General features: G+C 48.3%; 11 non-coding genes and 4 pseudogenes across 11 annotated transcripts; all 15 read right to left on the bottom strand.

Annotated features, from left to right (window-relative positions):
* Positions 1 to 901: 901 nt before the first annotated feature.
* On the bottom strand, positions 902 to 1,092 carry LOC142288239 (U2 spliceosomal RNA). Its single transcript, XR_012749060.1, has one exon. It is a non-coding gene; the product is annotated as a U2 spliceosomal RNA (small nuclear RNA).
* Positions 1,093 to 2,479: 1,387 nt separating this feature from the next.
* LOC142288238 (U2 spliceosomal RNA) lies at positions 2,480 to 2,670 on the bottom strand. The gene has a single exon (XR_012749059.1). It is a non-coding gene; the product is annotated as a U2 spliceosomal RNA (small nuclear RNA).
* Positions 2,671 to 4,057: 1,387 nt separating this feature from the next.
* On the bottom strand, positions 4,058 to 4,248 carry LOC142288236 (U2 spliceosomal RNA). The gene has a single exon (XR_012749056.1). It is a non-coding gene; the product is annotated as a U2 spliceosomal RNA (small nuclear RNA).
* A 1,387-nt stretch (positions 4,249 to 5,635) lies between these two features.
* Positions 5,636 to 5,826, bottom strand: LOC142288235 (U2 spliceosomal RNA). The gene has a single exon (XR_012749055.1). It is a non-coding gene; the product is annotated as a U2 spliceosomal RNA (small nuclear RNA).
* A 1,387-nt stretch (positions 5,827 to 7,213) lies between these two features.
* LOC142288197 (U2 spliceosomal RNA) lies at positions 7,214 to 7,409 on the bottom strand. The gene has a single exon (XR_012749023.1). It is a non-coding gene; the product is annotated as a U2 spliceosomal RNA (small nuclear RNA).
* A 684-nt stretch (positions 7,410 to 8,093) lies between these two features.
* LOC142288198 (U2 spliceosomal RNA) lies at positions 8,094 to 8,220 on the bottom strand (annotated as a pseudogene).
* Positions 8,221 to 9,606: 1,386 nt separating this feature from the next.
* Positions 9,607 to 9,797, bottom strand: LOC142288234 (U2 spliceosomal RNA). The gene has a single exon (XR_012749054.1). It is a non-coding gene; the product is annotated as a U2 spliceosomal RNA (small nuclear RNA).
* A 1,387-nt stretch (positions 9,798 to 11,184) lies between these two features.
* Positions 11,185 to 11,375, bottom strand: LOC142288233 (U2 spliceosomal RNA). The gene has a single exon (XR_012749053.1). It is a non-coding gene; the product is annotated as a U2 spliceosomal RNA (small nuclear RNA).
* A 1,388-nt stretch (positions 11,376 to 12,763) lies between these two features.
* Positions 12,764 to 12,954, bottom strand: LOC142288231 (U2 spliceosomal RNA). The gene has a single exon (XR_012749052.1). It is a non-coding gene; the product is annotated as a U2 spliceosomal RNA (small nuclear RNA).
* A 1,387-nt stretch (positions 12,955 to 14,341) lies between these two features.
* LOC142288230 (U2 spliceosomal RNA) lies at positions 14,342 to 14,532 on the bottom strand. Its single transcript, XR_012749051.1, has one exon. It is a non-coding gene; the product is annotated as a U2 spliceosomal RNA (small nuclear RNA).
* A 1,387-nt stretch (positions 14,533 to 15,919) lies between these two features.
* Positions 15,920 to 16,129, bottom strand: LOC142288196 (U2 spliceosomal RNA; annotated as a pseudogene).
* A 4,355-nt stretch (positions 16,130 to 20,484) lies between these two features.
* LOC142288202 (U2 spliceosomal RNA) lies at positions 20,485 to 20,626 on the bottom strand (annotated as a pseudogene).
* A 1,387-nt stretch (positions 20,627 to 22,013) lies between these two features.
* On the bottom strand, positions 22,014 to 22,206 carry LOC142288195 (U2 spliceosomal RNA). The gene has a single exon (XR_012749022.1). It is a non-coding gene; the product is annotated as a U2 spliceosomal RNA (small nuclear RNA).
* A 701-nt stretch (positions 22,207 to 22,907) lies between these two features.
* On the bottom strand, positions 22,908 to 23,049 carry LOC142288200 (U2 spliceosomal RNA; annotated as a pseudogene).
* A 1,387-nt stretch (positions 23,050 to 24,436) lies between these two features.
* Positions 24,437 to 24,627, bottom strand: LOC142288229 (U2 spliceosomal RNA). The gene has a single exon (XR_012749050.1). It is a non-coding gene; the product is annotated as a U2 spliceosomal RNA (small nuclear RNA).
* Between the last annotated feature and the right edge of the window lie 1,078 nt (positions 24,628 to 25,705).

Here is a 25,705-nt window from a genome sequence, read left to right as displayed (position 1 = left end):
ACCCTCCCACCCAAAGAACAACTTCTTCTGCGCAGCTTGTTTTCTAGGCAGCAGCGCTATTGTGATGTCATCGGGGGGCATTGTGACAAGCCGCCAGTGTTCCGTCTCTTCATGTTGTGCACAGTTCAAACGGAAAATACATCAACAGGCAGACTACAGAAAAGCTTACTATCAAAGGTTAGAGGGGGGCTTTCTCAGAGGGCTTTTTACAGTTTTTCTATTCCCAATTAGCCGTTTAAGTGTACTTATTGAAAGTAGTAATTCTTTCATAGGCCGCCCTTTCTTAGTATTTGACGTTCCTTATATTGCGGTATGAGGCTTCGCAGTAGGTTGCAAACATTCATCACCCATGACTGTCCCCAATTGAGCTCAGAAGCTCAATGTCTATCATGACCTCTCTTTTAGAATGTCCAAGAGCAAGCAAACTATTCCTCCAGGAGAGGGCGCCAACAGACTACTAAAGAGATCATCATTACTCAAAGAAAACCCCAAAAACCAATGCATGATAGGAATAAACAGGTAACTTTCTTTGGAGTGGAAGCGGAGAGATCGCACCAGATGCCAATTCTAGATGTTATCACACCTGTGGTCACTGCAGCAGCAGGTGAATCCACTTTGTCCAAAAGGGATCTATTCCATTCAATTGCAAATGATCTAGATAAGACAGAGAACTGCAGCACGGGGACATAGCCGAGTTGGTCAGGTTGAGTGGTGATGAGTTTGCTATTTGGATGAATAAAGAAAGTCAAAAGTGTGAAAGATAAAAAACAAAAGGAGGAAGTGTGAAAAGTGAATGGGCCAAATTGAGGTGCATATGAAGACGTATGCTTTCTTCCAATTCATTAAATCGGGCTAATATGAATCAGGTGAATTGAGTTCTGCTTTTGGAAACTGGGTTAAGAAGGGGTGCACCGTTCCTGGAGGTACTGCAATACCAGGTCAATGCGTGGAGTGGACAGAGCAAGCTCTTTTTCCATCTCCCTGTTCTAAAAATCCATTTAATATATGGTCCCCAGATAGGGGACGTATCAGATATTAAACTGATAAGAACAGATACTACACTTGATCTTAGCCAAAAGGCCGAGAAGCGATAACCAGAATTGGTTTGGGCCTCGAGTGGCACCCTGGCCTATGCCGGACACATCTTAGGGAGAGAGAGCGAGAGGGAGACAAACCCACGCCTACACAAGACATTTTGTCACCCAAGCCAACCCTTGAAAAGGCTGCTTTGCAGAGCCAAAACAAGAAGAATGGTGCGTTTTGCAGCCGCCGCCCACTGCAATGAATCTGAATAACTCCTCCTTTAGGGCGCAAGCAACTCCCCTCCCCCTTGCAGTCTTTCCAATTCACGATACAAAAAGACGGACAGGACAGGTTGCCTGACTTTCCGTCACTGCCACCCTTTGCCATCCTTACCCGTAGAAAGCCCTTTCATCATCCCCAAACCCTAATCTTTTCCCTTTCCTTCCCAGCCCCCAAACCCTGCCCTCTGTACCTTTCTCACCACCCGCTTCCCTTCTCCTGTCATCCCCCTACCACCCGGGAAAAAAAGAGATTGCCCCCTCCTTCCACTAGCCCACCCTCCCACCCAAAGAACAACTTCTTCTGCGCAGCTTGTTTTCTAGGCAGCAGCGCTATTGTGATGTCATCGGGGGGCATTGTGACAAGCCGCCAGTGTTCCGTCTCTTCATGTTGTGCACAGTTCAAACGGAAAATACATCAACAGGCAGACTACAGAAAAGCTTACTATCAAAGGTTAGAGGGGGGCTTTCTCAGAGGGCTTTTTACAGTTTTTCTATTCCCAATTAGCCGTTTAAGTGTACTTATTGAAAGTAGTAATTCTTTCATAGGCCGCCCTTTCTTAGTATTTGACGTTCCTTATATTGCGGTATGAGGCTTCGCAGTAGGTTGCAAACATTCATCACCCATGACTGTCCCCAATTGAGCTCAGAAGCTCAATGTCTATCATGACCTCTCTTTTAGAATGTCCAAGAGCAAGCAAACTATTCCTCCAGGAGAGGGCGCCAACAGACTACTAAAGAGATCATCATTACTCAAAGAAAACCCCAAAAACCAATGCATGATAGGAATAAACAGGTAACTTTCTTTGGAGTGGAAGCGGAGAGATCGCACCAGATGCCAATTCTAGATGTTATCACACCTGTGGTCACTGCAGCAGCAGGTGAATCCACTTTGTCCAAAAGGGATCTATTCCATTCAATTGCAAATGATCTAGATAAGACAGAGAACTGCAGCACGGGGACATAGCCGAGTTGGTCAGGTTGAGTGGTGATGAGTTTGCTATTTGGATGAATAAAGAAAGTCAAAAGTGTGAAAGATAAAAAACAAAAGGAGGAAGTGTGAAAAGTGAATGGGCCAAATTGAGGTGCATATGAAGACGTATGCTTTCTTCCAATTCATTAAATCGGGCTAATATGAATCAGGTGAATTGAGTTCTGCTTTTGGAAACTGGGTTAAGAAGGGGTGCACCGTTCCTGGAGGTACTGCAATACCAGGTCAATGCGTGGAGTGGACAGAGCAAGCTCTTTTTCCATCTCCCTGTTCTAAAAATCCATTTAATATATGGTCCCCAGATAGGGGACGTATCAGATATTAAACTGATAAGAACAGATACTACACTTGATCTTAGCCAAAAGGCCGAGAAGCGATAACCAGAATTGGTTTGGGCCTCGAGTGGCACCCTGGCCTATGCCGGACACATCTTAGGGAGAGAGAGCGAGAGGGAGACAAACCCACGCCTACACAAGACATTTTGTCACCCAAGCCAACCCTTGAAAAGGCTGCTTTGCAGAGCCAAAACAAGAAGAATGGTGCGTTTTGCAGCCGCCGCCCACTGCAATGAATCTGAATAACTCCTCCTTTAGGGCGCAAGCAACTCCCCTCCCCCTTGCAGTCTTTCCAATTCACGATACAAAAAGACGGACAGGACAGGTTGCCTGACTTTCCGTCACTGCCACCCTTTGCCATCCTTACCCGTAGAAAGCCCTTTCATCATCCCCAAACCCTAATCTTTTCCCTTTCCTTCCCAGCCCCCAAACCCTGCCCTCTGTACCTTTCTCACCACCCGCTTCCCTTCTCCTGTCATCCCCCTACCACCCGGGAAAAAAAGAGATTGCCCCCTCCTTCCACTAGCCCACCCTCCCACCCAAAGAACAACTTCTTCTGCGCAGCTTGTTTTCTAGGCAGCAGCGCTATTGTGATGTCATCGGGGGGCATTGTGACAAGCCGCCAGTGTTCCGTCTCTTCATGTTGTGCACAGTTCAAACGGAAAATACATCAACAGGCAGACTACAGAAAAGCTTACTATCAAAGGTTAGAGGGGGGCTTTCTCAGAGGGCTTTTTACAGTTTTTCTATTCCCAATTAGCCGTTTAAGTGTACTTATTGAAAGTAGTAATTCTTTCATAGGCCGCCCTTTCTTAGTATTTGACGTTCCTTATATTGCGGTATGAGGCTTCGCAGTAGGTTGCAAACATTCATCACCCATGACTGTCCCCAATTGAGCTCAGAAGCTCAATGTCTATCATGACCTCTCTTTTAGAATGTCCAAGAGCAAGCAAACTATTCCTCCAGGAGAGGGCGCCAACAGACTACTAAAGAGATCATCATTACTCAAAGAAAACCCCAAAAACCAATGCATGATAGGAATAAACAGGTAACTTTCTTTGGAGTGGAAGCGGAGAGATCGCACCAGATGCCAATTCTAGATGTTATCACACCTGTGGTCACTGCAGCAGCAGGTGAATCCACTTTGTCCAAAAGGGATCTATTCCATTCAATTGCAAATGATCTAGATAAGACAGAGAACTGCAGCACGGGGACATAGCCGAGTTGGTCAGGTTGAGTGGTGATGAGTTTGCTATTTGGATGAATAAAGAAAGTCAAAAGTGTGAAAGATAAAAAACAAAAGGAGGAAGTGTGAAAAGTGAATGGGCCAAATTGAGGTGCATATGAAGACGTATGCTTTCTTCCAATTCATTAAATCGGGCTAATATGAATCAGGTGAATTGAGTTCTGCTTTTGGAAACTGGGTTAAGAAGGGGTGCACCGTTCCTGGAGGTACTGCAATACCAGGTCAATGCGTGGAGTGGACAGAGCAAGCTCTTTTTCCATCTCCCTGTTCTAAAAATCCATTTAATATATGGTCCCCAGATAGGGGACGTATCAGATATTAAACTGATAAGAACAGATACTACACTTGATCTTAGCCAAAAGGCCGAGAAGCGATAACCAGAATTGGTTTGGGCCTCGAGTGGCACCCTGGCCTATGCCGGACACATCTTAGGGAGAGAGAGCGAGAGGGAGACAAACCCACGCCTACACAAGACATTTTGTCACCCAAGCCAACCCTTGAAAAGGCTGCTTTGCAGAGCCAAAACAAGAAGAATGGTGCGTTTTGCAGCCGCCGCCCACTGCAATGAATCTGAATAACTCCTCCTTTAGGGCGCAAGCAACTCCCCTCCCCCTTGCAGTCTTTCCAATTCACGATACAAAAAGACGGACAGGACAGGTTGCCTGACTTTCCGTCACTGCCACCCTTTGCCATCCTTACCCGTAGAAAGCCCTTTCATCATCCCCAAACCCTAATCTTTTCCCTTTCCTTCCCAGCCCCCAAACCCTGCCCTCTGTACCTTTCTCACCACCCGCTTCCCTTCTCCTGTCATCCCCCTACCACCCGGGAAAAAAAGAGATTGCCCCCTCCTTCCACTAGCCCACCCTCCCACCCAAAGAACAACTTCTTCTGCGCAGCTTGTTTTCTAGGCAGCAGCGCTATTGTGATGTCATCGGGGGGCATTGTGACAAGCCGCCAGTGTTCCGTCTCTTCATGTTGTGCACAGTTCAAACGGAAAATACATCAACAGGCAGACTACAGAAAAGCTTACTATCAAAGGTTAGAGGGGGGCTTTCTCAGAGGGCTTTTTACAGTTTTTCTATTCCCAATTAGCCGTTTAAGTGTACTTATTGAAAGTAGTAATTCTTTCATAGGCCGCCCTTTCTTAGTATTTGACGTTCCTTATATTGCGGTATGAGGCTTCGCAGTAGGTTGCAAACATTCATCACCCATGACTGTCCCCAATTGAGCTCAGAAGCTCAATGTCTATCATGACCTCTCTTTTAGAATGTCCAAGAGCAAGCAAACTATTCCTCCAGGAGAGGGCGCCAACAGACTACTAAAGAGATCATCATTACTCAAAGAAAACCCCAAAAACCAATGCATGATAGGAATAAACAGGTAACTTTCTTTGGAGTGGAAGCGGAGAGATCGCACCAGATGCCAATTCTAGATGTTATCACACCTGTGGTCACTGCAGCAGCAGGTGAATCCACTTTGTCCAAAAGGGATCTATTCCATTCAATTGCAAATGATCTAGATAAGACAGAGAACTGCAGCACGGGGACATAGCCGAGTTGGTCAGGTTGAGTGGTGATGAGTTTGCTATTTGGATGAATAAAGAAAGTCAAAAGTGTGAAAGATAAAAAACAAAAGGAGGAAGTGTGAAAAGTGAATGGGCCAAATTGAGGTGCATATGAAGACGTATGCTTTCTTCCAATTCATTAAATCGGGCTAATATGAATCAGGTGAATTGAGTTCTGCTTTTGGAAACTGGGTTAAGAAGGGGTGCACCGTTCCTGGAGGTACTGCAATACCAGGTCAATGCGTGGAGTGGACAGAGCAAGCTCTTTTTCCATCTCCCTGTTCTAAAAATCCATTTAATATATGGTCCCCAGATAGGGGACGTATCAGATATTAAACTGATAAGAACAGATACTACACTTGATCTTAGCCAAAAGGCCGAGAAGCGATAACCAGAATTGGTTTGGGCCTCGAGTGGCACCCTGGCCTATGCCGGACACATCTTAGGGAGAGAGAGCGAGAGGGAGACAAACCCACGCCTACACAAGACATTTTGTCACCCAAGCCAACCCTTGAAAAGGCTGCTTTGCAGAGCCAAAACAAGAAGAATGGTGCGTTTTGCAGCCGCCGCCCACTGCAATGAATCTGAATAACTCCTCCTTTAGGGCGCAAGCAACTCCCCTCCCCCTTGCAGTCTTTCCAATTCACGATACAAAAAGACGGACAGGACAGGTTGCCTGACTTTCCGTCACTGCCACCCTTTGCCATCCTTACCCGTAGAAAGCCCTTTCATCATCCCCAAACCCTAATCTTTTCCCTTTCCTTCCCAGCCCCCAAACCCTGCCCTCTGTACCTTTCTCACCACCCGCTTCCCTTCTCCTGTCATCCCCCTACCACCCGGGAAAAAAAGAGATTGCCCCCTCCTTCCACTAGCCCACCCTCCCACCCAAAGAACAACTTCTTCTGCGCAGCTTGTTTTCTAGGCAGCAGCGCTATTGTGATGTCATCGGGGGGCATTGTGACAAGCCGCCAGTGTTCCGTCTCTTCATGTTGTGCACAGTTCAAACGGAAAATACATCAACAGGCAGACTACAGAAAAGCTTACTATCAAAGGTTAGAGGGGGGCTTTCTCAGAGGGCTTTTTACAGTTTTTCTATTCCCAATTAGCCGTTTAAGTGTACTTATTGAAAGTAGTAATTCTTTCATAGGCCGCCCTTTCTTAGTATTTGACGTTCCTTATATTGCGGTATGAGGCTTCGCAGTAGGTTGCAAACATTCATCACCCATGACTGTCCCCAATTGAGCTCAGAAGCTCAATGTCTATCATGACCTCTCTTTTAGAATGTCCAAGAGCAAGCAAACTATTCCTCCAGGAGAGGGCGCCAACAGACTACTAAAGAGATCATCATTACTCAAAGAAAACCCCAAAAACCAATGCATGATAGGAATAAACAGGTAACTTTCTTTGGAGTGGAAGCGGAGAGATCGCACCAGATGCCAATTCTAGATGTTATCACACCTGTGGTCACTGCAGCAGCAGGTGAATCCACTTTGTCCAAAAGGGATCTATTCCATTCAATTGCAAATGATCTAGATAAGACAGAGAACTGCAGCACGGGGACATAGCCGAGTTGGTCAGGTTGAGTGGTGATGAGTTTGCTATTTGGATGAATAAAGAAAGTCAAAAGTGTGAAAGATAAAAAACAAAAGGAGGAAGTGTGAAAAGTGAATGGGCCAAATTGAGGTGCATATGAAGACGTATGCTTTCTTCCAATTCATTAAATCGGGCTAATATGAATCAGGTGAATTGAGTTCTGCTTTTGGAAACTGGGTTAAGAAGGGGTGCACCGTTCCTGGAGGTACTGCAATACCAGGTCAATGCGTGGAGTGGACAGAGCAAGCTCTTTTTCCATCTCCCTGTTCTAAAAATCCATTTAATATATGGTCCCCAGATAGGGGACGTATCAGATATTAAACTGATAAGAACAGATTTTGATTTAATGAAGCTTTCCAAAGCACCGCAAAAAATGCATGACCGAAGTCACACCAAAAACAGTGCAAAGGCTAGGATTCGTGTGGACCCCTCCGTGAGGAGAGGGTCCCCAAAAATCAACCCCGTCCCTCCGAGCCAGAAGGCCACAGCAAGGGTCAGGGATCTTCGGTGCTCCCCCAAGCCGAAGCCTGGTTGAGCCTTGTCGTTGCTCCCAGCGTCCACCCAGGCATCTTACCCAAGTGGAGTAGAGAGCTACTAGTTGTTGGTTTCGCAGCCGAAACTGCCCGGACCGTCAACCGGTGTTGGTTTCTCAGCCCAAGGCTAACCGGACCTCCAACCGGGTGTTGGTTTCTCAGCCGAAGCTGACCCGGACCTCCAACCGGGTGTTGGTTTCTCAGCCGAAGCTGACCCAGACCTCCAACCGGGTGTTGGTTTCTCAGCCGAAGCTGACCCGGACCTCCAACCGGGTGTTGGTTTCTCAGCCCAAAGCTGAACGGACCTCCGACCATGATTATAAAAATTTCCCTTCCTAGCCATAAGGCCGGGATAGAGCAATATGCTCAGAAAGTATGAAAGGGCAAGGTACGGTGTGCTACAGAGCCCAAGGCTCGCCGGGGTCCCAAGCCAGCAAGCTCAGACTCACTCCAGGGTCGTCAGTCCTGGGGCACATTGCACCATAGCCCCCACACTTACTCAGTCTAATAGCCTCGATCCTGGTAGGGCCATGTTTTCCTCTAGATGAATATACTATACATCAAGAGTACTAGCAAGCGCAACCTTCCAGTGTGCATTGCATCTGCCGAGCCTCACAGATACTACACTTGATCTTAGCCAAAAGGCCGAGAAGCGATAACCAGAATTGGTTTGGGCCTCGAGTGGCACCCTGGCCTATGCCGGACACATCTTAGGGAGAGAGAGCGAGAGGGAGACAAACCCACGCCTACACAAGACATTTTGTCACCCAAGCCAACCCTTGAAAAGGCTGCTTTGCAGAGCCAAAACAAGAAGAATGGTGCGTTTGCAGCCGCCGCCCACTGCAATGAATCTGAATAACTCCTCCTTTAGGGCGCAAGCAACTCCCCTCCCCCTTGCAGTCTTTCCAATTCACGATACAAAAAGACGGACAGGACAGGTTGCCTGACTTTCCGTCACTGCCACCCTTTGCCATCCTTACCCGTAGAAAGCCCTTTCATCATCCCCAAACCCTAATCTTTTCCCTTTCCTTCCCAGCCCCCAAACCCTGCCCTCTGTACCTTTCTCACCACCCGCTTCCCTTCTCCTGTCATCCCCCTACCACCCGGGAAAAAAAGAGATTGCCCCCTCCTTCCACTAGCCCACCCTCCCACCCAAAGAACAACTTCTTCTGCGCAGCTTGTTTTCTAGGCAGCAGCGCTATTGTGATGTCATCGGGGGGCATTGTGACAAGCCGCCAGTGTTCCGTCTCTTCATGTTGTGCACAGTTCAAACGGAAAATACATCAACAGGCAGACTACAGAAAAGCTTACTATCAAAGGTTAGAGGGGGGCTTTCTCAGAGGGCTTTTTACAGTTTTTCTATTCCCAATTAGCCGTTTAAGTGTACTTATTGAAAGTAGTAATTCTTTCATAGGCCGCCCTTTCTTAGTATTTGACGTTCCTTATATTGCGGTATGAGGCTTCGCAGTAGGTTGCAAACATTCATCACCCATGACTGTCCCCAATTGAGCTCAGAAGCTCAATGTCTATCATGACCTCTCTTTTAGAATGTCCAAGAGCAAGCAAACTATTCCTCCAGGAGAGGGCGCCAACAGACTACTAAAGAGATCATCATTACTCAAAGAAAACCCCAAAAACCAATGCATGATAGGAATAAACAGGTAACTTTCTTTGGAGTGGAAGCGGAGAGATCGCACCAGATGCCAATTCTAGATGTTATCACACCTGTGGTCACTGCAGCAGCAGGTGAATCCACTTTGTCCAAAAGGGATCTATTCCATTCAATTGCAAATGATCTAGATAAGACAGAGAACTGCAGCACGGGGACATAGCCGAGTTGGTCAGGTTGAGTGGTGATGAGTTTGCTATTTGGATGAATAAAGAAAGTCAAAAGTGTGAAAGATAAAAAACAAAAGGAGGAAGTGTGAAAAGTGAATGGGCCAAATTGAGGTGCATATGAAGACGTATGCTTTCTTCCAATTCATTAAATCGGGCTAATATGAATCAGGTGAATTGAGTTCTGCTTTTGGAAACTGGGTTAAGAAGGGGTGCACCGTTCCTGGAGGTACTGCAATACCAGGTCAATGCGTGGAGTGGACAGAGCAAGCTCTTTTTCCATCTCCCTGTTCTAAAAATCCATTTAATATATGGTCCCCAGATAGGGGACGTATCAGATATTAAACTGATAAGAACAGATACTACACTTGATCTTAGCCAAAAGGCCGAGAAGCGATAACCAGAATTGGTTTGGGCCTCGAGTGGCACCCTGGCCTATGCCGGACACATCTTAGGGAGAGAGAGCGAGAGGGAGACAAACCCACGCCTACACAAGACATTTTGTCACCCAAGCCAACCCTTGAAAAGGCTGCTTTGCAGAGCCAAAACAAGAAGAATGGTGCGTTTTGCAGCCGCCGCCCACTGCAATGAATCTGAATAACTCCTCCTTTAGGGCGCAAGCAACTCCCCTCCCCCTTGCAGTCTTTCCAATTCACGATACAAAAAGACGGACAGGACAGGTTGCCTGACTTTCCGTCACTGCCACCCTTTGCCATCCTTACCCGTAGAAAGCCCTTTCATCATCCCCAAACCCTAATCTTTTCCCTTTCCTTCCCAGCCCCCAAACCCTGCCCTCTGTACCTTTCTCACCACCCGCTTCCCTTCTCCTGTCATCCCCCTACCACCCGGGAAAAAAAGAGATTGCCCCCTCCTTCCACTAGCCCACCCTCCCACCCAAAGAACAACTTCTTCTGCGCAGCTTGTTTTCTAGGCAGCAGCGCTATTGTGATGTCATCGGGGGGCATTGTGACAAGCCGCCAGTGTTCCGTCTCTTCATGTTGTGCACAGTTCAAACGGAAAATACATCAACAGGCAGACTACAGAAAAGCTTACTATCAAAGGTTAGAGGGGGGCTTTCTCAGAGGGCTTTTTACAGTTTTTCTATTCCCAATTAGCCGTTTAAGTGTACTTATTGAAAGTAGTAATTCTTTCATAGGCCGCCCTTTCTTAGTATTTGACGTTCCTTATATTGCGGTATGAGGCTTCGCAGTAGGTTGCAAACATTCATCACCCATGACTGTCCCCAATTGAGCTCAGAAGCTCAATGTCTATCATGACCTCTCTTTTAGAATGTCCAAGAGCAAGCAAACTATTCCTCCAGGAGAGGGCGCCAACAGACTACTAAAGAGATCATCATTACTCAAAGAAAACCCCAAAAACCAATGCATGATAGGAATAAACAGGTAACTTTCTTTGGAGTGGAAGCGGAGAGATCGCACCAGATGCCAATTCTAGATGTTATCACACCTGTGGTCACTGCAGCAGCAGGTGAATCCACTTTGTCCAAAAGGGATCTATTCCATTCAATTGCAAATGATCTAGATAAGACAGAGAACTGCAGCACGGGGACATAGCCGAGTTGGTCAGGTTGAGTGGTGATGAGTTTGCTATTTGGATGAATAAAGAAAGTCAAAAGTGTGAAAGATAAAAAACAAAAGGAGGAAGTGTGAAAAGTGAATGGGCCAAATTGAGGTGCATATGAAGACGTATGCTTTCTTCCAATTCATTAAATCGGGCTAATATGAATCAGGTGAATTGAGTTCTGCTTTTGGAAACTGGGTTAAGAAGGGGTGCACCGTTCCTGGAGGTACTGCAATACCAGGTCAATGCGTGGAGTGGACAGAGCAAGCTCTTTTTCCATCTCCCTGTTCTAAAAATCCATTTAATATATGGTCCCCAGATAGGGGACGTATCAGATATTAAACTGATAAGAACAGATACTACACTTGATCTTAGCCAAAAGGCCGAGAAGCGATAACCAGAATTGGTTTGGGCCTCGAGTGGCACCCTGGCCTATGCCGGACACATCTTAGGGAGAGAGAGCGAGAGGGAGACAAACCCACGCCTACACAAGACATTTTGTCACCCAAGCCAACCCTTGAAAAGGCTGCTTTGCAGAGCCAAAACAAGAAGAATGGTGCGTTTTGCAGCCGCCGCCCACTGCAATGAATCTGAATAACTCCTCCTTTAGGGCGCAAGCAACTCCCCTCCCCCTTGCAGTCTTTCCAATTCACGATACAAAAAGACGGACAGGACAGGTTGCCTGACTTTCCGTCACTGCCACCCTTTGCCATCCTTACCCGTAGAAAGCCCTTTCATCATCCCCAAACCCTAATCTTTTCCCTTTCCTTCCCAGCCCCCAAACCCTGCCCTCTGTACCTTTCTCACCACCCGCTTCCCTTCTCCTGTCATCCCCCTACCACCCGGGAAAAAAAGAGATTGCCCCCTCCTTCCACTAGCCCACCCTCCCACCCAAAGAACAACTTCTTCTGCGCAGCTTGTTTTCTAGGCAGCAGCGCTATTGTGATGTCATCGGGGGGCATTGTGACAAGCCGCCAGTGTTCCGTCTCTTCATGTTGTGCACAGTTCAAACGGAAAATACATCAACAGGCAGACTACAGAAAAGCTTACTATCAAAGGTTAGAGGGGGGCTTTCTCAGAGGGCTTTTTACAGTTTTTCTATTCCCAATTAGCCGTTTAAGTGTACTTATTGAAAGTAGTAATTCTTTCATAGGCCGCCCTTTCTTAGTATTTGACGTTCCTTATATTGCGGTATGAGGCTTCGCAGTAGGTTGCAAACATTCATCACCCATGACTGTCCCCAATTGAGCTCAGAAGCTCAATGTCTATCATGACCTCTCTTTTAGAATGTCCAAGAGCAAGCAAACTATTCCTCCAGGACGAGGGCGCCAACAGACTACTAAAGAGATCATCATTACTCAAAGAAAACCCCAAAAACCAATGCATGATAGGAATAAACAGGTAACTTTCTTTGGAGTGGAAGCGGAGAGATCGCACCAGATGCCAATTCTAGATGTTATCACACCTGTGGTCACTGCAGCAGCAGGTGAATCCACTTTGTCCAAAAGGGATCTATTCCATTCAATTGCAAATGATCTAGATAAGACAGAGAACTGCAGCACGGGGACATAGCCGAGTTGGTCAGGTTGAGTGGTGATGAGTTTGCTATTTGGATGAATAAAGAAAGTCAAAAGTGTGAAAGATAAAAAACAAAAGGAGGAAGTGTGAAAAGTGAATGGGCCAAATTGAGGTGCATATGAAGACGTATGCTTTCTTCCAATTCATTAAATCGGGCTAATATGAATCAGGTGAATTGAGTTCTGCTTTTGGAAACTGGGTTAAGAAGGGGTGCACCGTTCCTGGAGGTACTGCAATACCAGGTCAATGCGTGGAGTGGACAGAGCAAGCTCTTTTTCCATCTCCCTGTTCTAAAAATCCATTTAATATATGGTCCCCAGATAGGGGACGTATCAGATATTAAACTGATAAGAACAGATACTACACTTGATCTTAGCCAAAAGGCCGAGAAGCGATAACCAGAATTGGTTTGGGCCTCGAGTGGCACCCTGGCCTATGCCGGACACATCTTAGGGAGAGAGAGCGAGAGGGAGACAAACCCACGCCTACACAAGACATTTTGTCACCCAAGCCAACCCTTGAAAAGGCTGCTTTGCAGAGCCAAAACAAGAAGAATGGTGCGTTTTGCAGCCGCCGCCCACTGCAATGAATCTGAATAACTCCTCCTTTAGGGCGCAAGCAACTCCCCTCCCCCTTGCAGTCTTTCCAATTCACGATACAAAAAGACGGACAGGACAGGTTGCCTGACTTTCCGTCACTGCCACCCTTTGCCATCCTTACCCGTAGAAAGCCCTTTCATCATCCCCAAACCCTAATCTTTTCCCTTTCCTTCCCAGCCCCCAAACCCTGCCCTCTGTACCTTTCTCACCACCCGCTTCCCTTCTCCTGTCATCCCCCTACCACCCGGGAAAAAAAGAGATTGCCCCCTCCTTCCACTAGCCCACCCTCCCACCCAAAGAACAACTTCTTCTGCGCAGCTTGTTTTCTAGGCAGCAGCGCTATTGTGATGTCATCGGGGGGCATTGTGACAAGCCGCCAGTGTTCCGTCTCTTCATGTTGTGCACAGTTCAAACGGAAAATACATCAACAGGCAGACTACAGAAAAGCTTACTATCAAAGGTTAGAGGGGGGCTTTCTCAGAGGGCTTTTTACAGTTTTTCTATTCCCAATTAGCCGTTTAAGTGTACTTATTGAAAGTAGTAATTCTTTCATAGGCCGCCCTTTCTTAGTATTTGACGTTCCTTATATTGCGGTATGAGGCTTCGCAGTAGGTTGCAAACATTCATCACCCATGACTGTCCCCAATTGAGCTCAGAAGCTCAATGTCTATCATGACCTCTCTTTTAGAATGTCCAAGAGCAAGCAAACTATTCCTCCAGGAGAGGGCGCCAACAGACTACTAAAGAGATCATCATTACTCAAAGAAAACCCCAAAAACCAATGCATGATAGGAATAAACAGGTAACTTTCTTTGGAGTGGAAGCGGAGAGATCGCACCAGATGCCAATTCTAGATGTTATCACACCTGTGGTCACTGCAGCAGCAGGTGAATCCACTTTGTCCAAAAGGGATCTATTCCATTCAATTGCAAATGATCTAGATAAGACAGAGAACTGCAGCACGGGGACATAGCCGAGTTGGTCAGGTTGAGTGGTGATGAGTTTGCTATTTGGATGAATAAAGAAAGTCAAAAGTGTGAAAGATAAAAAACAAAAGGAGGAAGTGTGAAAAGTGAATGGGCCAAATTGAGGTGCATATGAAGACGTATGCTTTCTTCCAATTCATTAAATCGGGCTAATATGAATCAGGTGAATTGAGTTCTGCTTTTGGAAACTGGGTTAAGAAGGGGTGCACCGTTCCTGGAGGTACTGCAATACCAGGTCAATGCGTGGAGTGGACAGAGCAAGCTCTTTTTCCATCTCCCTGTTCTAAAAATCCATTTAATATATGGTCCCCAGATAGGGGACGTATCAGATATTAAACTGATAAGAACAGATACTACACTTGATCTTAGCCAAAAGGCCGAGAAGCGATAACCAGAATTGGTTTGGGCCTCGAGTGGCACCCTGGCCTATGCCGGACACATCTTAGGGAGAGAGAGCGAGAGGGAGACAAACCCACGCCTACACAAGACATTTTGTCACCCAAGCCAACCCTTGAAAAGGCTGCTTTGCAGAGCCAAAACAAGAAGAATGGTGCGTTTTGCAGCCGCCGCCCACTGCAATGAATCTGAATAACTCCTCCTTTAGGGCGCAAGCAACTCCCCTCCCCCTTGCAGTCTTTCCAATTCACGATACAAAAAGACGGACAGGACAGGTTGCCTGACTTTCCGTCACTGCCACCCTTTGCCATCCTTACCCGTAGAAAGCCCTTTCATCATCCCCAAACCCTAATCTTTTCCCTTTCCTTCCCAGCCCCCAAACCCTGCCCTCTGTACCTTTCTCACCACCCGCTTCCCTTCTCCTGTCATCCCCCTACCACCCGGGAAAAAAAGAGATTGCCCCCTCCTTCCACTAGCCCACCCTCCCACCCAAAGAACAACTTCTTCTGCGCAGCTTGTTTTCTAGGCAGCAGCGCTATTGTGATGTCATCGGGGGGCATTGTGACAAGCCGCCAGTGTTCCGTCTCTTCATGTTGTGCACAGTTCAAACGGAAAATACATCAACAGGCAGACTACAGAAAAGCTTACTATCAAAGGTTAGAGGGGGGCTTTCTCAGAGGGCTTTTTACAGTTTTTCTATTCCCAATTAGCCGTTTAAGTGTACTTATTGAAAGTAGTAATTCTTTCATAGGCCGCCCTTTCTTAGTATTTGACGTTCCTTATATTGCGGTATGAGGCTTCGCAGTAGGTTGCAAACATTCATCACCCATGACTGTCCCCAATTGAGCTCAGAAGCTCAATGTCTATCATGACCTCTCTTTTAGAATGTCCAAGAGCAAGCAAACTATTCCTCCAGGAGAGGGCGCCAACAGACTACTAAAGAGATCATCATTACTCAAAGAAAACCCCAAAAACCAATGCATGATAGGAATAAACAGGTAACTTTCTTTGGAGTGGAAGCGGAGAGATCGCACCAGATGCCAATTCTAGATGTTATCACACCTGTGGTCACTGCAGCAGCAGGTGAATCCACTTTGTCCAAAAGGGATCTATTCCATTCAATTGCAAATGATCTAGATAAGACAGAGAACTGCAGCACGGGGACATAGCCGAGTTGGTCAGGTTGAGTGGTGATGAGTTTGCTATTTGGATGAATAAAGAAAGTCAAAAGTGTGAAAGATAAAAAACAAAAGGAGGAAGTGTGAAAAGTGAATGGGCCAAATTGAGGTGCATATGAAGACGTATGCTTTCTTCCAATTCATTAAATCGGGCTAATATGAATCAGGTGAATTGAGTTCTGCTTTTGGAAACTGGGTTAAGAAGGGGTGCACCGTTCCTGGAGGTACTGCAATACCAGGTCAATGCGTGGAGTGGACAGAGCAAGCTCTTTTTCCATCTCCCTGTTCTAAAAATCCATTTAATATATGGTCCCCAGATAGGGGACGTATCAGATATTAAACTGATAAGAACAGATTTTTTTTTTTGATTTAACAGCATCTTTATTATCATGCACTACTCACAAAAAGGTAACAAACCGTGTACAGTGCCGCAGCCCCGTACACACAGAACTATACAATCCTTCTTACATAGCCATAGAGTACGACGCACTAAACTATACATCACACTCCTATGCTTATCCATAACACTCAAGCTGAAAGAAAAAGTTAGACAATAAATAACGACGAACCGGCGATTGGGGGATGGGGGTAGGGGAAAAGGGGGATAGGGTGGGGAAATCACAGGCCCGAAGCTTTATTGAAAGACGCACATAACGGGAAAAGGAGGGAGGGGGCATGGAAGAGGTCTAAACCTCCTCCTCGGCGCTGTCGTCCGGACTGTCCATGATGGAATAGTCTCTGAGCAGGCTGTGGATCAGCCTGCGGCAATCCTGGATAGACATCCTCTCCCTCTTCAAGATGAGCCGGTTCCTGGCGACCCAAATAGCGTCCTTAAAGCAGTTCATAAGGCGCCAAGCCTCCTGGATGGCTCCAACGGTGTGAGTCCCAGGGAAGAGTCCATAAAGTACGGAATGGTACGATAGGCTCCCTCTGGGGACGGAGTTCCTCAGGTCATCCTCCAGGGCAACCAACAGGCGCTGTGCGAAACGGCAGTCCCAAAAGGCGTGCAGCGATGTTTCCTCCACGAAGGGGCACCTTGGGCAGTACCGGGTTTTGCACAGGTTCCGGGCGTGCATGAATGACCGGACGGGCAGTCCGCCCTGTATCGCCATCCATGACAAGTCCTTGTGCCCGTTGGTCAATCCAGCCGATGACACGTTTGTCCAAACAGTCTCCAGTGTGTCGTGATGAAGTCCTGGAATGTTCTCCATTTCGTCCTTGGCTCTGATGAGTTTGTGGATAGTCTTTGGCTTCCACAAATCAGGCTTGAGTCCCTCCAGTTGGTGTTCCCTCACAAACCGAACCACGTCTCCGTAGAACCATGGCGCCGTCCAGTTGTAGGGGAAGGAGCTGTCCCACTTGTCCCAGCCTAACCGTCTCCAAAGGGGGAGCAGGAAGAAGCGAGACATGGACCCACCCGCGGAACCTCTCTTGACTCGCAGAGTTCGGCGAACGCAGTCACATACGAAGGAGGATCGCAGGAGGGTGGGGATATCGGGTACGCCCTTCCCACCCTTGCGAGGATCCTTGTACATGATGCTCCGCTTTACTCTGTCCATCTTGGATCCCCAGACAAAACGAAACACCGTCCTGGTAATGGCCCTGCACACGGTGGCAAGGGGGGGCCAGGCCTGGGCCGTGTACTGCAGCACGGGCAGTACCTCGTTACGCAGGACCAGTGCTTTGCCCTCACAGGTGAGGCGTCTGAGGCTCCACAGACCGATCCGTTGGGTGATCTTGGTCAAGCGTTCCTCCCAGGACTTGAGGGCTGCTCCTTCCTTCCCGAACCAGACTCCAAGAACCTTGATGAAATCCGGCTGGATGCTGAAAGGGAAGGGGGCGGAAGAGGCCGGCTGCCAGTCCCCGAAGAGCATGGCTTCCGACTTCCCGCAGTTGACTTTGGCTCCCGAAGCCCGTCCGAAGGTCTCACAGGTCTGGACGAGGGTGTCGACTGAGCGCCGGTCCGCGCAGAAGACGGTCACGTCGTCCATGTAGAGCGAGCACTTGACCTCGAAGCGTTCTGGTCCTGGTGCGGTGATCCCTCTGATCTCTCCATTCCGCCGGATAGCCTCTGCAAAGAGTTCTATAACACAAACAAAAAGAAGAGGTGACAGAGGACAGCCTTGTCTGACCCCTGAGAGGACCGGGAAGGGGTCAGTCTTCCAGCCGTTCACCAACACCGAGCTGTGAATATCAAAATACATTAGTTGGACATACAAGCAAAACATGTTACCCAAACCTAACCTGTGCAGAGCTTTGCCCAGGAACTCATGGGAAACACGGTCGAAGGCCTTTTCCTGATCCAACGAGATCAGGGCTGCGTGCACCCGGCGGGCTTTGATGTACTCGACCGTGTCCCGCATGAGAGCCAGGCTGTCTGCGATGCGACGTCCGGGGATGCCGCAGGTCTGATCCGGGTGGATGATCCGTCCGATAACAGTCTTCAATCTCGTTGCCATCGTCTTGGCCAGGATCTTGTAGTCGACGTTCAGAAGGGTGATGGGACGCCAATTCTTCAGGTCGCACCTCTCTCCTTTACGCTTGTACAGGATCGTGACCATTCCTTCCCTCAGAGATGGAGGCATTCTGCCCTCCACCACCATCTCCTCATACAGCCCTAACAGGTCCGGACAGATTAGGTCTCCCAGCACTACATAGAGCTCTGCTGGGAGGCCGTCACTGCCCGGTGTCCTGCCAGAACTAAAGGATTTGGCGGCCGAGAGCAGCTCGTCCACCGTCAGAGGAACATCCATGGCCGCCGCGTCTGCAGGGTCAAGATGGTTAGTGATACCTGACAGGAACTTATCGGCGGCCTCGGGGTCAGTAGTCTTGCGGGCGTAGAGTTCGCTGTAGAAGTCGCTGACGACCTTCATCACGTTCTCTTTCCCGCGTCGCATGTTTCCACTCTCGTCTCGTAGTTCATTCATGGGCGTGTGACCGGCGTGGAGTTTCCTGAAAAAGAACGAGTTACATTTCTCACCCTTCTCCAGGTTCTCCACTTTGGAACGGAAGACAATTCGCTCGGACTCCTCCTCGAAGTGCCTTTTCAGGCTCCTCTTAGTCTCCTCCAGCTCCTCTCTCACGTCCCAGCCGCATCGAAGAAGGTCCTGCAGGGAACGCAGCTCACGCTGGAGTCTCCTGAAGTCCCTCCTCTTCAGACACGCCTGTTGTTGACTCTTTGCCTGAAAGAAGAAACGGAACTCGAGTTTAACGTATTCCCACCAGTCAGAAACAGACTGGAAGCCCGCCTTGTAGGCCCGCCACGTGGAGTAGGCAGCTCTAAGCTCCTCCAGAATCTCACCCTTTTCCAGCAGAGAGCAGTTCAGCTTCCAGGAGCCCGGGCCAATGGGGAAGCCATGGCCCAGCACACCTTGAAAGTGAATGGCTCTGTGGTCAGAGAAGAAGCAGGGGACCATCGAGTGCCCACTCCGCCCAACCGCCCGAGAGGTAAACACAAAGTCAATCCTGGAACGCAGCGAGCCATCGGATCGGCACCATGAATAGTTCACGGATCCGTGTCCGATGGAGCCAACCACGTCCACAAGAGAGGCTTCGGTCACCATCTCAATGAGCAGTTTGGATGTGACGTCCAACTTGGCAGCCGTTCCAGAACTGCGTCCATCCTCCTCAATCGGGCAGTTGAAATCCCCGGCCATCACTACCGTCCTGGCGGTAGCGAGCTGAGGGCGCAGGGCTTGGAGGAGCTCCAGTCGATCGCTCTTCACAGGAGAAGCATACACATTGATGAACCTGACAGGTTCTCCCGCCCAGGTGCCATCCACGAGCAGTAACCTGCCGCAGACGATTTCCTGAACAGAGTCCAATGTGAAGGCGCTTCCCCTGATCAGCACGGCGACCCCCGCGGACCTACAGTCGCCCCCGCCAGACCAGTAGGATGGGCCATGGGTCCACTCCCTGGCCAGATGGTTGAAGGACCTAGAGGAGGGAAGGGAGCATTCCTGCAGGAAAAATACATCACTAGACTGAGTGTTAAGGAACGCAAAAATTGTCTGTCGTCGGAACTTGTCTCTGATGCTCCTAACATTAATGGAAAAGATGTTAATGTTAGCAGTCATTGGAGGAAAGAGAAAGTTAGAGCAGGCGGTGTGCCTTAGTTACCACTCCGGTCGGGCGGTTCTTCCTCTTTGGCACCTGCTGGTAAGGGTATCTCCAGCAGACCCTCTTCTGCTAGCTGATCAAGCAGGGATGGTGCCTCAGTGGCTTCCGACTCCTCCATTTCTTCTTCGGCCACAAGGGACTCCACCATCTGCTCCAACACGTCCGGTTCTGGGAGGAGGCCATCCTCCTCTTCCTGGGGTGGATTGGGGTCCACAATGAACAGCTTGGAAGGTTCTGCGACAGGACTATCTTCCACCTTCCTTTTCCTTTGGCCTGTACCTGAGGAGACAAGAGCTGGAAAATCCTCCTCGGTGAAAAGTGCAAGAGTGCTGAGGCCCTCTGCTCTCATGGTCTGGGGAGGGAGAGTGGGCTTTGGGGGGGGGTGAGGAGACCAACTGAGGAGTAGGGACCTCCGACCGGGATTATAAAAATTTCCCTTCTTAGCCAGAAGGCCGGGATAGGGCAATATGCTTGGAAAGTATGAATAGGCAAGGCGCGGCGTGCGACAGAGTCTGAGGCTTACCAGGGTCCCAACCTAGCAAGTTCAGACTCCCTCCAGGGTGTCCATTCCTGGGGCACATTGCACCATAACCCCCACACTTACTCAGTCTAATAGCCTCGATCCTGGTAGGGCCATGGTTTCCTCTAGATGGATATACTATCCTCCCAAAGTACTAACAAGCGCAACCTTCCAGTGTGCATTGCATCATTGTACTAAGGTGGCCGGAGCCTTAAACCACCTTTTCGAACGATACTACACTTGATCTTAGCCAAAAGGCCGAGAAGCGATAACCAGAATTGGTTTGGGCCTCGAGTGGCACCCTGGCCTATGCCGGACACATCTTAGGGAGAGAGAGCGAGAGGGAGACAAACCCACGCCTACACAAGACATTTTGTCACCCAAGCCAACCCTTGAAAAGGCTGCTTTGCAGAGCCAAAACAAGAAGAATGGTGCGTTTTGCAGCCGCCGCCCACTGCAATGAATCTGAATAACTCCTCCTTTAGGGCGCAAGCAACTCCCCTCCCCCTTGCAGTCTTTCCAATTCACGATACAAAAAGACGGACAGGACAGGTTGCCTGACTTTCCGTCACTGCCACCCTTTGCCATCCTTACCCGTAGAAAGCCCTTTCATCATCCCCAAACCCTAATCTTTTCCCTTTCCTTCCCAGCCCCCAAACCCTGCCCTCTGTACCTTTCTCACCACCCGCTTCCCTTCTCCTGTCATCCCCCTACCACCCGGGAAAAAAAGAGATTGCCCCCTCCTTCCACTAGCCCACCCTCCCACCCAAAGAACAACTTCTTCTGCGCAGCTTGTTTTCTAGGCAGCAGCGCTATTGTGATGTCATCGGGGGGCATTGTGACAAGCCGCCAGTGTTCCGTCTCTTCATGTTGTGCACAGTTCAAACGGAAAATACATCAACAGGCAGACTACAGAAAAGCTTACTATCAAAGGTTAGAGGGGGGCTTTCTCAGAGGGCTTTTTACAGTTTTTCTATTCCCAATTAGCCGTTTAAGTGTACTTATTGAAAGTAGTAATTCTTTCATAGGCCGCCCTTTCTTAGTATTTGACGTTCCTTATATTGCGGTATGAGGCTTCGCAGTAGGTTGCAAACATTCATCACCCATGACTGTCCCCAATTGAGCTCAGAAGCTCAATGTCTATCATGACCTCTCTTTTAGAATGTCCAAGAGCAAGCAAACTATTCCTCCAGGAGAGGGCGCCAACAGACTACTAAAGAGATCATCATTACTCAAAGAAAACCCCAAAAACCAATGCATGATAGGAATAAACAGGTAACTTTCTTTGGAGTGGAAGCGGAGAGATCGCACCAGATGCCAATTCTAGATGTTATCACACCTGTGGTCACTGCAGCAGCAGGTGAATCCACTTTGTCCAAAAGGGATCTATTCCATTCAATTGCAAATGATCTAGATAAGACAGAGAACTGCAGCACGGGGACATAGCCGAGTTGGTCAGGTTGAGTGGTGATGAGTTTGCTATTTGGATGAATAAAGAAAGTCAAAAGTGTGAAAGATAAAAAACAAAAGGAGGAAGTGTGAAAAGTGAATGGGCCAAATTGAGGTGCATATGAAGACGTATGCTTTCTTCCAATTCATTAAATCGGGCTAATATGAATCAGGTGAATTGAGTTCTGCTTTTGGAAACTGGGTTAAGAAGGGGTGCACCGTTCCTGGAGGTACTGCAATACCAGGTCAATGCGTGGAGTGGACAGAGCAAGCTCTTTTTCCATCTCCCTGTTCTAAAAATCCATTTAATATATGGTCCCCAGATAGGGGACGTATCAGATATTAAACTGATAAGAACAGATTTTTGATTTAATGAAGCTTTCCAAAGCACCGCAAAAAATGCATGACCGAAGTCACACCAAAAACAGTGCAAAGGCTAGGATTCGTGTGGACCCCTCCGTGAGGAGAGGGTCCCCAAAAATCAACCCCGTCCCTCCGAGCCAGAAGGCCACAGCAAGGGTCAGGGATCTTCGGTGCTCCCCCAAGCCGAAGCCTGGTTGAGCCTTGTCGTTGCTCCCAGCGTCCACCCAGGCATCTTACCCAAGTGGAGTAGAGAGCTACTAGTTGTTGGTTTCGCAGCCGAAACTGCCCGGACCGTCAACCGGTGTTGGTTTCTCAGCCCAAGGCTAACCGGACCTCCAACCGGGTGTTGGTTTCTCAGCCGAAGCTGACCCGGACCTCCAACCGGGTGTTGGTTTCTCAGCCGAAGCTGACCCGGACCTCCAACCGGGTGTTGGTTTCTCAGCCGAAGCTGACCCGGACCTCCAACCGGGTGTTGGTTTCTCAGCCCAAAGCTGAACGGACCTCCGACCATGATTATAAAAATTTCCCTTCCTAGCCAGAAGGCCGGGATAGAGCAATATGCTCAGAAAGTATGAAAGGGCAAGGTACGGTGTGCTACAGAGCCCAAGGCTTGCCGGGGTCCAAAGCCAGCAAGCTCAGACTCACTCCAGGGTCGTCAATCCTGGGGCACATTGCACCATAGCCCCCACACTTACTCAGTCTAATAGCCTCGATCCTGGTAGGGCCATGGTTTCCTCTAGATGGATATACTATCCTCCCAAAGTACTAACAAGCGCAACCTTCCAGTGTGCATTGCATCATTGTACTAAGGTGGCCGGAGCCTTAAACCACCTTTTCGAACGATACTACACTTGATCTTAGCCAAAAGGCCGAGAAGCGATAACCAGAATTGGTTTGGGCCTCGAGTGGCACCCTGGCCTATGCCGGACACATCTTAGGGAGAGAGAGCGAGAGGGAGACAAACCCACGCCTACACAAGACATTTTGTCACCCAAGCCAACCCTTGAAAAGGCTGCTTTGCAGAGCCAAAACAAGAAGAATGGTGCGTTTTGCAGCCGCCGCCCACTGCAATGAATCTGAATAACTCCTCCTTTAGGGCGCAAGCAACTCCCCTCCCCCTTGCAGTCTTTCCAATTCACGATACAAAAAGACGGACAGGACAGGTTGCCTGACTTTCCGTCACTGCCACCCTTTGCCATCCTTACCCGTAGAAAGCCCTTTCATCATCCCCAAACCCTAATCTTTTCCCTTTCCTTCCCAGCCCCCAAACCCTGCCCTCTGTACCTTTCTCACCACCCGCTTCCCTTCTCCTGTCATCCCCCTACCACCCGGGAAAAAAAGAGATTGCCCCCTCCTTCCACTAGCCCACCCTCCCACCCAAAGAACAACTTCTTCTGCGCAGCTTGTTTTCTAGGCAGCAGCGCTATTGTGATGTCATCGGGGGGCATTGTGACAAGCCGCCAGTGTTCCGTCTCTTCATGTTGTGCACAGTTCAAACGGAAAATACATCAACAGGCAGACTACAGAAAAGCTTACTATCAAAGGTTAGAGGGGGGCTTTCTCAGAGGGCTTTTTACAGTTTTTCTATTCCCAATTAGCCGTTTAAGTGTACTTATTGAAAGTAGTAATTCTTTCATAGGCCGCCCTTTCTTAGTATTTGACGTTCCTTATATTGCGGTATGAGGCTTCGCAGTAGGTTGCAAACATTCATCACCCATGACTGTCCCCAATTGAGCTCAGAAGCTCAATGTCTATCATGACCTCTCTTTTAGAATGTCCAAGAGCAAGCAAACTATTCCTCCAGGAGAGGGCGCCAACAGACTACTAAAGAGATCATCATTACTCAAAGAAAACCCCAAAAACCAATGCATGATAGGAATAAACAGGTAACTTTCTTTGGAGTGGAAGCGGAGAGATCGCACCAGATGCCAATTCTAGATGTTATCACACCTGTGGTCACTGCAGCAGCAGGTGAATCCACTTTGTCCAAAAGGGATCTATTCCATTCAATTGCAAATGATCTAGATAAGACAGAGAACTGCAGCACGGGGACATAGCCGAGTTGGTCAGGTTGAGTGGTGATGAGTTTGCTATTTGGATGAATAAAGAAAGTCAAAAGTGTGAAAGATAAAAAACAAAAGGAGGAAGTGTGAAAAGTGAATGGGCCAAATTGAGGTGCATATGAAGACGTATGCTTTCTTCCAATTCATTAAATCGGGCTAATATGAATCAGGTGAATTGAGTTCTGCTTTTGGAAACTGGGTTAAGAAGGGGTGCACCGTTCCTGGAGGTACTGCAATACCAGGTCAATGCGTGGAGTGGACAGAGCAAGCTCTTTTTCCATCTCCCTGTTCTAAAAATCCATTTAATATATGGTCCCCAGATAGGGGACGTATCAGATATTAAACTGATAAGAACAGATACTACACTTGATCTTAGCCAAAAGGCCGAGAAGCGATAACCAGAATTGGTTTGGGCCTCGAGTGGCACCCTGGCCTATGCCGGACACATCTTAGGGAGAGAGAGCGAGAGGGAGACAAACCCACGCCTACACAAGACATTTTGTCACCCAAGCCAACCCTTGAAAAGGCTGCTTTGCAGAGCCAAAACAAGAAGAATGGTGCGTTTTGCAGCCGCCGCCCACTGCAATGAATCTGAATAACTCCTCCTTTAGGGCGCAAGCAACTCCCCTCCCCCTTGCAGTCTTTCCAATTCACGATACAAAAAGACGGACAGGACAGGTTGCCTGACTTTCCGTCACTGCCACCCTTTGCCATCCTTACCCGTAGAAAGCCCTTTCATCATCCCCAAACCCTAATCTTTTCCCTTTCCTTCCCAGCCCCCAAACCCTGCCCTCTGTACCTTTCTCACCACCCGCTTCCCTTCTCCTGTCATCCCCCTACCACCCGGGAAAAAAAGAGATTGCCCCCTCCTTCCACTAGCCCACCCTCCCACCCAAAGAACAACTTCTTCTGCGCAGCTTGTTTTCTAGGCAGCAGCGCTATTGTGATGTCATCGGGGGGCATTGTGACAAGCCGCCAGTGTTCCGTCTCTTCATGTTGTGCACAGTTCAAACGGAAAATACATCAACAGGCAGACTACAGAAAAGCTTACTATCAAAGGTTAGAGGGGGGCTTTCTCAGAGGGCTTTTTACAGTTTTTCTATTCCCAATTAGCCGTTTAAGTGTACTTATTGAAAGTAGTAATTCTTTCATAGGCCGCCCTTTCTTAGTATTTGACGTTCCTTATATTGCGGTATGAGGCTTCGCAGTAGGTTGCAAACATTCATCACCCATGACTGTCCCCAATTGAGCTCAGAAGCTCAATGTCTATCATGACCTCTCTTTTAGAATGTCCAAGAGCAAGCAAACTATTCCTCCAGGAGAGGGCGCCAACAGACTACTAAAGAGATCATCATTACTCAAAGAAAACCCCAAAAACCAATGCATGATAGGAATAAACAGGTAACTTTCTTTGGAGTGGAAGCGGAGAGATCGCACCAGATGCCAATTCTAGATGTTATCACACCTGTGGTCA

The sequence above is a fragment of the Anomaloglossus baeobatrachus genome, unplaced genomic scaffold (assembly GCF_048569485.1).
Source record: "Anomaloglossus baeobatrachus isolate aAnoBae1 unplaced genomic scaffold, aAnoBae1.hap1 Scaffold_799, whole genome shotgun sequence".
NCBI classification, from domain to species: Eukaryota; Metazoa; Chordata; class Amphibia; order Anura; family Aromobatidae; genus Anomaloglossus; species Anomaloglossus baeobatrachus.
This window is presented reverse-complemented; position numbering and strand designations above follow the sequence as displayed.